The sequence below is a fragment of the Macaca mulatta genome, chromosome 4 (assembly GCF_049350105.2).
Source record: "Macaca mulatta isolate MMU2019108-1 chromosome 4, T2T-MMU8v2.0, whole genome shotgun sequence".
Classification (NCBI taxonomy): domain Eukaryota; kingdom Metazoa; phylum Chordata; class Mammalia; order Primates; family Cercopithecidae; genus Macaca; species Macaca mulatta.
In genome coordinates this window covers 156071854-156083667 of record NC_133409.1, presented here as the reverse complement: position 1 = coordinate 156083667, position 11814 = coordinate 156071854, and the positions used below count along the sequence as shown (strand labels likewise).

General features: G+C 40.5%; 1 non-coding gene across 1 annotated transcript; it reads left to right on the top strand.

Annotated features, from left to right (window-relative positions):
* The first annotated feature begins 587 nt into the window (after nucleotides 1-587).
* On the top strand, nucleotides 588-670 carry TRNAL-UAA (transfer RNA leucine (anticodon UAA)). Its single transcript has one exon. It is a non-coding gene; the product is annotated as a tRNA-Leu (tRNA).
* Nucleotides 671-11814: the final 11144 nt, after the last annotated feature.

Below are 11814 nucleotides of genomic sequence, written 5' to 3'. Positions count from 1 at the left end.
TGTCCCCTAGATAATAATGCTATTTTTCTACATATGTTTCTATTATTTTTTATCAGTCATATGTAGGCATTTAAACTATCTTGATAAGTATATTTTACAAAATCCACAGATGATTATACTGTATAGTGCATGTTTAAAAAAATCACAACATTAGAATAATTAAAAACTCTTCTGTATGTCAATGTATGGGAGACTCTTTTCTCCGACATGTTCTTTCCTGCACCCAGCAATCGCCTGAACCCGGGAGGCGGAGGTTGCTGAATCTTTAGAATTCAGCTCTGATCCCAGCATTGACAGGCGTGGATTTCCCTCAACATGCCTCATTTTAATGGAAGTCCAAGGAATCAGGGATGGTTCGTCTTTCCCCTAACACCTAGTATAGTGCCTGTCACAAATTAGTGATTAAGCATACTTTTGGAAATATATCTTTTCATTTGTTTATTTCCAAGCAATATTAGAAAGATTTATTAACTTTGTACACTCTTTTAAACATGGTCCTAGTTTTCACGGATATAACATTATTCATAGTCTTCCAGAAACTACAAATTCTAGCCTAGTAAACGTTGACAAGGACAGTATGGCTTATCACCGGGATGGCCGAGTGGTTAAGGCGTTGGACTTAAGATCCAATGGACGTATGTCCGCGTGGGTTCGAGCCCCACTCCCGGTAGGTGCTGGTGCATGTTTTGACGTTTGTGATTTCTGGCACAAAGTTGGAAGCTAGGTATGTTTACACAAAGAACTAGTATGACAACCTTCTCACTTTAAGTGTAATAAATGCTTCAAAACATAACGAGGGTTATTAAACAATATTCTGCCCAACACATTTTTTTTTTAATCTTCAAAGAAATTGCTTCCTGAGCAGTATTAAGTAGGAGGTGCCTCTTCCCACAATTCCTATAGCCTAACAGCACAGTGTATTCAAGTCCTGAATACATTTCTATCACTGTGAGATGTATTCCAAGTACATTGACACGTCTGTAATCCTAGCACTTTGGGAGGCTGAGGCAAGCGGATCACTTGAGGTCAGAAGCTCAAGACCAGCCTGGCCAACATAGCGAAACCCTGTCTCTACTAATAATACAAAAATTAGCCGAGGGTAGTGGCGGGCGCCTGTAATCCCAGCTACTCAGGAGGCTGAGGCAGGAGAATCGCTTAAACCCGGGAGTTGAAGGTTGCAGTGAGCCGAGATCGCAGCATTGCACTCCAGCCCGAGTGACAAGAGCGAAACTCCGTCTCAAAAAAAAAAAAAAAAAAAAAAGAGAGAAGAAAGGAAGGAAGGAAGGAAGGAAGGAGAGAGAGAGAGAGAGAGAGAGAGAGAGAGAGAGAGAGAGAGAAAGAAAGAAAGAAAGAAAGAAAGAAAGAAAGAAAGAAAGAAAGAAAGAAAGAAAGAAAGAAAGAGAAAGAAACGAAGGAAGGAAGGAAGGAAGGAAGGAAGGAAGGAGAGAGAAAGAAAGAGAGAGAGAAAGAAAGGAAGGAAGGAGAGAGAGAGAAAGAAAGAAAGAGAAAGAAAGAAAAGAGAAAGAAAGAGAAAGAAAGAAAAGAGAGAAAGAAAGAAAAAGAAAGAAAGAGAGAAAGAAAGGAAGGAAGGAAGGAAGGAAGGAGAGAAAGAAAGAGAAAGAAAAGAGAGAAAGAAAGAGAAAGAAAGAAAAAGAAAGAAAGAAAGGAAGGAAGGAAGGAAGGAAGGAAGGAAGGAAGGAAGGAAAGAAAGGTAGATCAGCGCAGTGTGGTGGTGCGCTCCTGCAAGCCCAGCTACTCCGGAGGCTGAGACGTGAGAATCGCCGGAACCGGGGAGGAGGCGGAGGTTGCAGTGACTGAGATCGCGGCACTGCATTCCAGCCTGGGCAAGAGAGTGAGACTCTGTCTCAAAAAAAAAAAAAAAAAAAAAAAAAAAAGGAATTGTGGGAAGAGGAGAGCCTAAGTGGATGTTCTGCCTAAAGAGACCTGAATTCTGCAGGCAATTCAGTTCCAAAAGAAAGGAAATTGTGAAATATTTTGCTTTTAGGTTCTCTTTGTCACTGAGGCAGGCAAAAGTGAATCCTACATGCACTGCTTCTTTTTGTTGCCAGAGAGCAGGACTCAGAGAAGCCCAACTCCACTAAGGTTAAGGCTCTCAATATTCCTTACAAAAATCAGACTCAGGTAGGAGAAATTATCCCAAATGCGAGCAAGATTGTCGAATGTAAATAGTCTTTCAGACTAGAAATGTTCAGCTAAGACATTATAGGAAAGCATCAATAAGTAAATAATGTACTTTTAAATTTACTTCAACGAGCAAGAGATAATTGGCCAACCTAAATCAATATTGAAAAGAAAATGAAAGGAAATGATCTTCAGTGTGGTTATAGTTTTATAAGAGAAAAATATGTGTAATCCGACTGCTGTATATACTTAGTGAGAGAACATCCTTGCATCTGATGACTGCAACCAATTGTTGTTTGAGTTCTGCTGTTTTTAGAATTCTCTCCTGTCCTTCTTCACAGTGATATTGGACCTTCATGTAATGTTTATCACTTTTGTATTACAAGTTTCATGAGAAACTGCTGACTTGCTTTCCAAAGCAGTCATACCGTCTTAAATTTCCGGCAACAATTCATACCGTTTTAAATTCCCAGGAACCATATATATTAGAGTTTATGTTCCCCCTCATTCTCACCAATGCTTGTTTTCAATTATTTTTTAATTTTGTAGCCATTCTAGCAAAAATATATTAGTATCTTACTGTGATTTTGATTTGCATTTCCCTAAATATTAAAGTATATTTTCATAATGTATATGTGTTTATCTGTTGGCCATATATAATCTTTGGCAAAGTGTGTGCTTAAATATTTGTTATTATTTGGTTTTCTTGTTTTTGAGTTCTGAGAGCTCCTTATATTTTCTGAACAAACCACAACAATCAGATATGTGTTTTGTTTGTTTGTTTGTTTGTTTTTGAGATGGAGTCTCGCTCTGTCGCCCAGGCTGGAGTGCAATGGCGCAATCTCAGCTCACTGCAACCTCCGCCTCCCAGGTTCAAGCGATTCTCCTGCCTCATCCTCCTGAGTAGCTGGGATTACAGGCGCCTGCCACCATGCCTGTCTAATTTTTTTGCATTTTTAGTAGGACGGAGTTTGCCATGTTGGCCAGGCTGATCTCAAACTCCTGGCCTCAGATGATCCAGCCGGGATTACAGGCGTGAGTCATGGCGCCTGGCCCTAATTGTTCATTTCTAATACAGTAACTGACTTACCATAGTTTGCCTTAAATTTTCTAAACTTTGTGATGTTCTTTTTTGGGGGGAGGGTACTAAATGCATTTTTGACTTATAGTCTTTTTTTTTTTTTTTTGGAGTCCTGTGGGAAGAGGGGAAACAAAGGCTGTTGACAAGGAAGAGCCAGTGAGAAAGACAGAAAATCAGGAGAGCAGTGTCTTGGAAATCAAATAAAATGTTTTAAGAAGAATAATGTGCCTATTGCCCCTGAGAAGTCAAGAAAGATAAGGACTTGGGAGTGATCATTAATTTTAGACATGTAAAGGTCATTCATGATTTTGACCAGAAGTTTCCATGAAGTGCTGATACCAAAAAACCTAAAGGTGGCGGGTTTCCAACAGAAAGGGAAGAGAGAAACTGCAGATAGTAAATCTGAATAACTGAATATAGGAAATTTTTAAATAAAGTCATCTGAGAAATGGGGCACTAACTAGAGAAAAATGTTGAGCCAAGAGAAGCTTTTTTTACGATAGGGGTCAAACTCCTGACCTCAGGTAATCCGCCAGTCTTGGCCTTCCAAAGTACTAGGATTACAGGCGTGAGCCACAGCCTGGCCAACGTGATGAAACTCCGTCTCTACTAAAAATACAAAAATTAGCTGGGCATGGTGGCACAAGCCTGTAATCCCAGCTACTCAGGAGGCCGAGGCAGAGAATCGCTTGAACCCGGGAGGCAGAGGTTGCAGTGAGCCGAGATTGTGCCACTGCACTCCAGCCTGGATAACAAGAGCAAAATTCCGCCTCAAAAAAAAAAAAAAAAAAAGGTTGGGGTCAAATGTCATATTTAAATGTTCACAGGAATAATCCAAAAGCTAGGAGAAAATTGCTGAGTTCAATGTAGATAAAATTCTCTTTATGTCATTAGTAATTCACTGATGGGAGTATGGGAAAATTACTTTCCCTTCAGGAGAATAAGGAATTTTTCAAAGCTGTCTAACAGCAACAGGTCACCAGTAAATTTTGATTTCATGCTTCTCTTCTGTTATTTTTTGTTTTCAAGACAAAGATACATGGAGACTTATTCTAGAATAGCTATGCTAAAATTTAAAGTGGTGGAAAGAATCATGAGAAGTCAACTATGGAGCAACAGACTTGGCAATCCACTAGTTTGCCATGTCATTGGTGTCATTTAATGAACACTGCTCCACCTCCAGCCTATCACAAAAGTGATCTATATTCTTCAGAAGTGTCCATATTTTCTAACATGTAATGCTGACTCTTAAGCTCAGGTCATATGTAATTGCCTTTTGTAAAGGCAGTTAATCCATTGGCTATCAAGTAATCTGTGAGGAGATCTATGAGACCTTCAGTTAAAACAAATAAATAAATAAAAACAAAAGCCCTTCCCAAAAGGGATTCAAGTATTTAGATAGGTACTCCACATGGATTCTTAAAGGGTACATTGAAACTGGAAAAACTAAAGATAATCAGATAGTAGACAGACATAATAGATTCAAAGAGAAGATGACGCTGAAAGATTTATTGATTCACATTCATCCCCAATTGATAGAATATAGATCAATGAATTACTGCCCTTCAGTGGGTTTGAGATAATCTAGATTTTCCATAGATCTTAATAAATTAAGAGATACTTTGAGCTGGAATATAGATGATCTTATTGCTAAAACCTAATGTGGGTAACTCCAATCACACCGGACAGGAAATGTAGGGAGACAGCTTACACCAGGTAGGTCCTGCTATGAACTTTCAGAAAAGGAAAATGGATTGTTCCAGTGTTAATGACACAACATATCTGAAGTCCCAGACCTAAGGTAATCTTTGCTTCTCTCTCCCAACCTCTCTTCAAGCATGTGTCCTCTTTTCTTTAGACAAAGAAGAATTTGATCACTCATTCATTCACAATAAGTATTTATTAAATGCATACTATGTGTCACATACTGTACTAAGCACTGGGGTAACACCAATGAACAAAATATAAAGAAATTTTTCCTTTCTAATGGCAGGATTAACATGCTTTTTTAGAAAAGTAAAGCATAGACCAGGGGCGGTGGCTCACACCTGTAATCCCAACACTTTGGGAGGCTGAGGCAGGTGGATCACGAGGTCAGGAGTTCAAGGCCAGTCTGGCCAAGATGGTGAAACCCCATCTCTACTAAAAATACAAAAATTAGCCAGGTGTGGTGGCAGACGTCTATAATCCCAGCTACTTAGGAGGCTGAGGCAGGAGAATCGCTTGAACCCGGGCGGCAGAGGTTGCAGTGAGCCAAGATCCCGCCAATGCACCCCAGCCTGGGCAACAGTGAGACTCCATCTAAAAAAAAAAAAAAAAAAAAAAAAAAAAAAAAAAGAAAGTATATATAAAATACATGATGTGATGACAAATGTTAAAGAGAAAAATTAATCAAGGATGGACATTAGGGTTGAGTTTTTATTTTCAGTTTCTAAATGGAGTAAATGTTATATTTGAGCAAAACTATGAAGAAAATGAATTAGCCATGGGGATATCTAGGTAAAGTCATTCCAAACATAGGAAATCATGCCCACAAAGACCTTGATGTGTTTCTCTTATGTATTAGAATAGTAGCAAAAAAGCTAACTTTGCTGATGTAGAATGAATGATATTTTAGTGTACATATCAGTTATCTATTGCTACAAGTATACTTCTTAATAAACCACCTCAATAGCTTAAAAAAAAATGTAGATCTATTTAGCTCACTAGTTCATAGCTGATAAGTTGGGATTGACCAGACAGTTTGTGTCCCAGCTGGGGCACAATAATCAATCAATCTCCATATTGCATTATATATTTTTCCAAACCCATAGAATGTACAATTCCAAGAGTGAACCCTAATGTAAACTATGGATTTTGGGGGATAATGATGTGTCTGTGCAGATTCGTATGTACAAATGTGCCACTCCAGTGTGGCTTGTTGATAGTGGGGAGGCTGAGGAGGATTAGCCAGAGTATATATGAAAACTCTCCCTGTACTCTTTCATCCAATTTTGCTGTGAATCTAAAACTGCTCTAAAAAATAAAGTCTATTTAAAAACAAGAAAAAAAGAGCAAAGGGCTTACTCAAGAATCTTCTTTGTCGGGGCCGTGCGCGGTGGCTCACGCATGTAATCCCAGCACTTTGGGAGGCCGAGGAGGCAGGATCACGGGGTCAGGAGAACAGACTATCTTGGCTAACACGGTGAAATCCTGCCTCTACTAAAAATACAAAAAATTAGCCAGGCGTGGTGGCGGGCGCCTGTAGTCCCAGCTACTCGGGAGGCTGAGGCAGGAGAATGACGTGAACCCAGGAGGCAGAACTTGCAGTGAGCCGAGATAGCGCCACTGCATTCCAGCCTGGCGACAGAGCGAGACTTCGACTCAAAAAAAAAAAAAAAAAAAAAAAAAAAAACTTCTTTGTCATATTTGCTAACGTCCCAAAGTCATGATGCTTAGCTTAAAGAAAGAGTGGAAGAGCACTACAAGGTCACCTGAAGAACAGCATGGGTAAAGGTGCCGAGACCAGCTTGATCGGGGAGACCCTAACCCAAGGGCACTAGAGGAATTAAAGACACAGACACAGAAATATACACGTGTGAAGTGGGAAATCAGGGGTCTCACAGCCTTCAGAGCTGAGAGCCTCGAACAGAGATTTACCCACATATTTATTAACAGCAAACCAGTCATTAGCATTGTTTCTATAGATATGAAATTAACTAAAAGTATCCCTTATGGGAAACGAAGGGATGGGCCGAAGTAAAGGAATGTTGTGCTACTTAACATGCCCTTAAGGCACAGATCGCTCACGCTATTGTTTGTGGCTTAAAAATGCCTTTGAGTGGCTTTCCGCCCTGGGCGGGCCAGGTGTTCCTTGCCCTCATTCCCGTAAACCCACAACCTTCCAGCTTGGGTGTTAGGGCCACTATGAACATGTCACAGTGCTGCAGAGATTTTGTTTATGGCTAGTTTTGGGGCCAGTTTACCGCCAGATTTTGGGGGGCTTGCTCCCAACAAAAGGGAAGGGAGCATGGTTGGGGTTTGTTTGTTTTGAGACGGAGTTTTGCTCTTGTTGCCCAGGTTTGGGAGTGCAGTGGCGCCATCTCGGCTCACCATAACCTCCGTTTCCCGGGTTCAAGCGATTCTCCTGCCTCAGCCTCTGGAGTAGCTGGGATTACAGGCATGCGCCACCATGCCCAGCTGATTTTGTATTTTTAGTTGAGATGGAGTTTCTCCGTGTTGGTCAGGCTGGTCTTCAACTCCTGACCTCTACCCGCCTCAGCCTCCCAAAGTGCTGGGATTACAGGTGTGAGCCACGGCGCCCGGCCCAGAACCGGTTTTCAATCAGCTCAATCTGTCAGTAACAATCACTTCTGTGAGCACACTTTTGAAAACTAATCAGTGTCTGCTTCTGGCTTCTGAAAGTCAGCTGATCAGGGATGGACTCACTCCAATAAACAAACCTCTGAGTGCCGACCAAACAATGGCAGTCTCTGACAAGTAACCATGCTCCCATAGATTATAACAACCTAACAAAAAAAAGATTAGCAATCTGTTCTGTTTTTAGGGACTGTGGTTTACAGTATAGCTCTCCCTTGAATGAGCTTTGATTTTGTCTTTTTAAAGTATTGAGCAGTGGTTTCATCATCCTTTGAAAATGCCCCTTTGTCAAATCCGAAATGTCTAAGTTTCGTTTCTTGCTGGGATTATTTTTACCATTTCTTTTTCACATCTGTAATTCTGTGTATTCTATAAAATGATATGGTCTTTACAACCACATTGTTTTGCTGTAAATGTAGACCTTGGCAGACTTTTGCTCCTTTACCTATGTTTATCAGTCAGATTGGGCAAACAAAATCCCAATGTTTGAAAACACACTCTAATGGCGAGTCTTCAAGTGTCACTCCACAAATATTTACCGAATGCTTACTCTGTCTTCAGAGCCATTCTGAGACCTGGTTATCTAGAAGAAAAAAGAAAAAATTCTGTCCTCAAAGACAAAAATTCTGATGAGAACCGACTGAGAATTTAATATGAAAAAAAGGAAAGCAAAATAAGTATGCATGGTTTCCCATTGTGGTTATCTAATACAGAATATCAATTTCAACAGTGTTGAAAAGATAGTGTAAGGGGTGAGGAGACCATCAGGTGGAGGAAGCATGTGACAGCCACAAGCAGACGCGATAGGCTGGATCCTGAGAAAGGGACCAAAAATACATGGAGTTCAGATGGACAGCGGGCATCAGACACACATACAAGCCCAGTGCTATCCCTCTCTAACACCCTCATTTTCTTCACTAAAATGTCTTAGGGCGTCAGGTCTCTTGTTCCATAAGATTTTTTTTCTTTCCCAAGCCCCTTTAGAGGAGGGCAGGAATCAAATGGGTAGGTGTCACTGCTGAAGAAGAAATGACATCAACATTTAATTCCGACTTTAAGTTGAAGCGGCTGTTATTTTCAACGTGTAGCTGGATGTGAAGTGACTGCCGCGAAATTGAAAAGGTGACAATTCTTCCGGCCTGTACGGCGATCGAACCCTCAACCATTAGCGTTATTAGCACCACACTCTAACCAACTGAGCTAACCAGCCATCCCAGTAACAATCTTTTTTTTTAATTTTACAAGAGCAAAAAGTTTGTTGTTCTTGTGTTTCTTTAAAACTAAAGGAAATTCTTTTCCTCTCCTCAAAGAGATGTCTTTTAAAATAATTTTAATTGCGACTATGTAATATTGTTTCTTCAAACTTCTGTTGGTGTTTTACGTTTTCCCTTCCCGTACTCCCGCAGGGAAGAAGGAAAACAAAAACGAAAACAAGGACAAGACCAAAAACTCCACCTCCAGCAGAAAGGAACTTCGCCTCTCCTGTGGGAAATGATATTTTCTCAAACTCACCTATTCTGCCCGGAGAAAATACTACAGAGAACCATTCACGAGAGGGGCTTCCTTCCTTCTGATCCTGGGAAGGGTCCAGAGACCCGGGGAACGATCTAGAAGCAGAAGTTGGTCGTTCTGAGTTTTCCGTCCAAATGGTTTGATTATGAAATTGACTCACCCCGCGGAATGGCTGGTGGATTTGGTTCGCCGCATGAGGAATCCGCTCCATACTGGAAGGAAGAAAATCTCCGGCAGATATGCCTCGCGGGTTCTTAAGGACTGGGGAGGTAACCCTTCTCTGTGGCCCCCTCAAAATGCCCGGTGATTATGTCTGTTGCTCAACTATACATTATTATAATTAACTGCTTGTGTTACTCTTTGTGCTATCTTGTTCTTCATTCTCCTGGTACCTCGGGTGCCCGCACAGCATGGTAGGCTGCTCGAATAGTTTTATGAATGGGGAAAAGGTGTGCAGAGGTCATTTCTGCTGATTATCAAGACTTCGATTCTTCGAAGTGGAGCACGAGGATCCTCTAGGCGTCAGGCAAATGTCTTTAGGAGTCTCAACGTCTTCCCCCCTCCAAAAAATACTTTCAACAGAAATCAATTTACCTCCTCATTGGTGGTGGAATGGGAAGATGGTGGAGAAAGCTGTCCTTTAATAACAGTTCGGAGGTCTTCTCCGACAAAGGACTTTGTACGTACCTTTTCTTTCCCAACTCCCGCCACTATGGCTGTTGGAAGACTAAGGACTTCCACTCAGCTAGGCTTCCGCGCCTCTTCCTGTCTGGGCGCAGCTACTGTTCCTGGTATACATTCGCTGCGCCTCGGGCAGCCTAAGGGTTCTCAAGTTCAACAAGCTCGACACCCAGTTCTTTTCAGACAGGGAACACACTGGCGATGCAAACAGGGTTGAGTTGGTTCAGGTAAGCATGTGTTGAAATAGACAAGTCTGCGCCCTAGAGCCCTCGCAAAGATCCTGAACAGGCAGCTCATTTTCCTGGACAATTTCCCAGGAATTAAGAGTGTGGCTCAGCTCTAGTTTGGAGTCCAACTCTAGTTTGGTGGCCAGCAAATAAATTTCGAGTGGAAAGAGGAATTCAGACCATTTCTGGAGTGACAATGGCATCCACGAGCCAGCGCTCTAAATTTTCAGTTCACTTTCAGGTTTCTTGGATTTCTATTTTAAGGACAAAGAGGATAACGCTAGCCTCCATGACCCTGCTGAGTATCTAGGAAAACTTCAAGAACTTGAGGAAGGCCGTGTTGTAATATCTGGTCTGAGTGTGCCTCTTTGGATTTGGAGGCTGTTTCCAATAGACACAAGATAAAAAACTGAAGATTTAACAGAGCTTAGTGGTTAGCCAAGCTGGGCCCTTAGGCTTCAAAATATTGTTACCCACCGTCCTCCACAATTTTCTAAAACTATGTACATCCCTACACACATTTTTGATAAAGTAATATGTATCTTAAGATTAAGCAGATGCTTTTCTTTTTATTATAATTATTGACATTTTAAAAAATTAAAGTGCTGCATAATTCTTGAATACGTTGAAGATTATAAATTTTGAATAATGTAATAATGTTATGCTTAAAATTATTTTAAGTTTTCCATAGCCTACTTACTTGCAACAACAACAAAAATATATATGTACATTACAGCCAATTTGGGGGATGGCACAGGCTTTCTTTCTTTTTTTTTTTTTTTTTTTGACAGAGTCTGACTCTGTCATCCAGACTGGAGTGCAATGACATGATCTCAGCTCACTGCAACCTCTGCCTCCCGGGTTCAAGCGATTCTCCTGCCTCAGCCTCCTGAGTAGTTAGGATTACAGGTGTGGCTACCACGCCCAACTAATTTTTGTATTTTTAATGGAGACAGGGTTTCACTATGTTGGTCAGGCTGGTCTCAAACTTCTGACCTCGTGATCCACCTGCCTCAGCCTCCCAAAGTGTTGGGATTACAGGCATGAGCCACTGTGCCCGGCCGGCTTTCATTTTTATGAGTTCCTCTGAGTTGAATTATCACTAAAATTATTACTTATATACAATCAAGCATAACAATAAAAATATGAACTCGGAAACTAATCAGTAAGTATAAAGGTGAAACTAATTAGCTATTTATCTAAATGACACAATTGAGCTTTTATAATTAGTTCATGTGATTATTGATAAATATACACATTGCCATGATAAGTCATTTCAACATCAGTTTTATGCCCAACTTAAAACTACTGAGAAAATGTATTTTAGTATACAAATAAATGAAAATAGATCAGATTTTGTTACACAAATGTCTCAGAATTATATAACACTAAGTTATTTGCCAAAAATCACATAGTAACCCACAATAAATAATTACATTTTACACTCTATTCTAGTTGAGAACTTGACTAGATTTTCCCTTAATTTGCTTAAATCAAATAATTGGAAACTTCCTGACTTGCTAAGGATAGTTATACAGCAATTAGAACAATTCAGTTACCAGGGAAAGACTCTTCCCACCCAGGTCTTTCCAATGGTCCCTGTGTTGAAGCCCAGAGTGTTTCGCACTTTGAGCTAAAGAACCTTGGTCATATTGAGAAGAGTGAGAGAAACATGGGTTTTTTGTTTGTTTTGTTTTTGTTGTTGTTATTTGTTTTGTTTTTTAATATAAGAAAGGCCTTTGAGAAAATGCACACTTTGATATCAGGAGTGTTCTCAGACAGATCAATTTTAGAAAAAATCTATATGGTGGT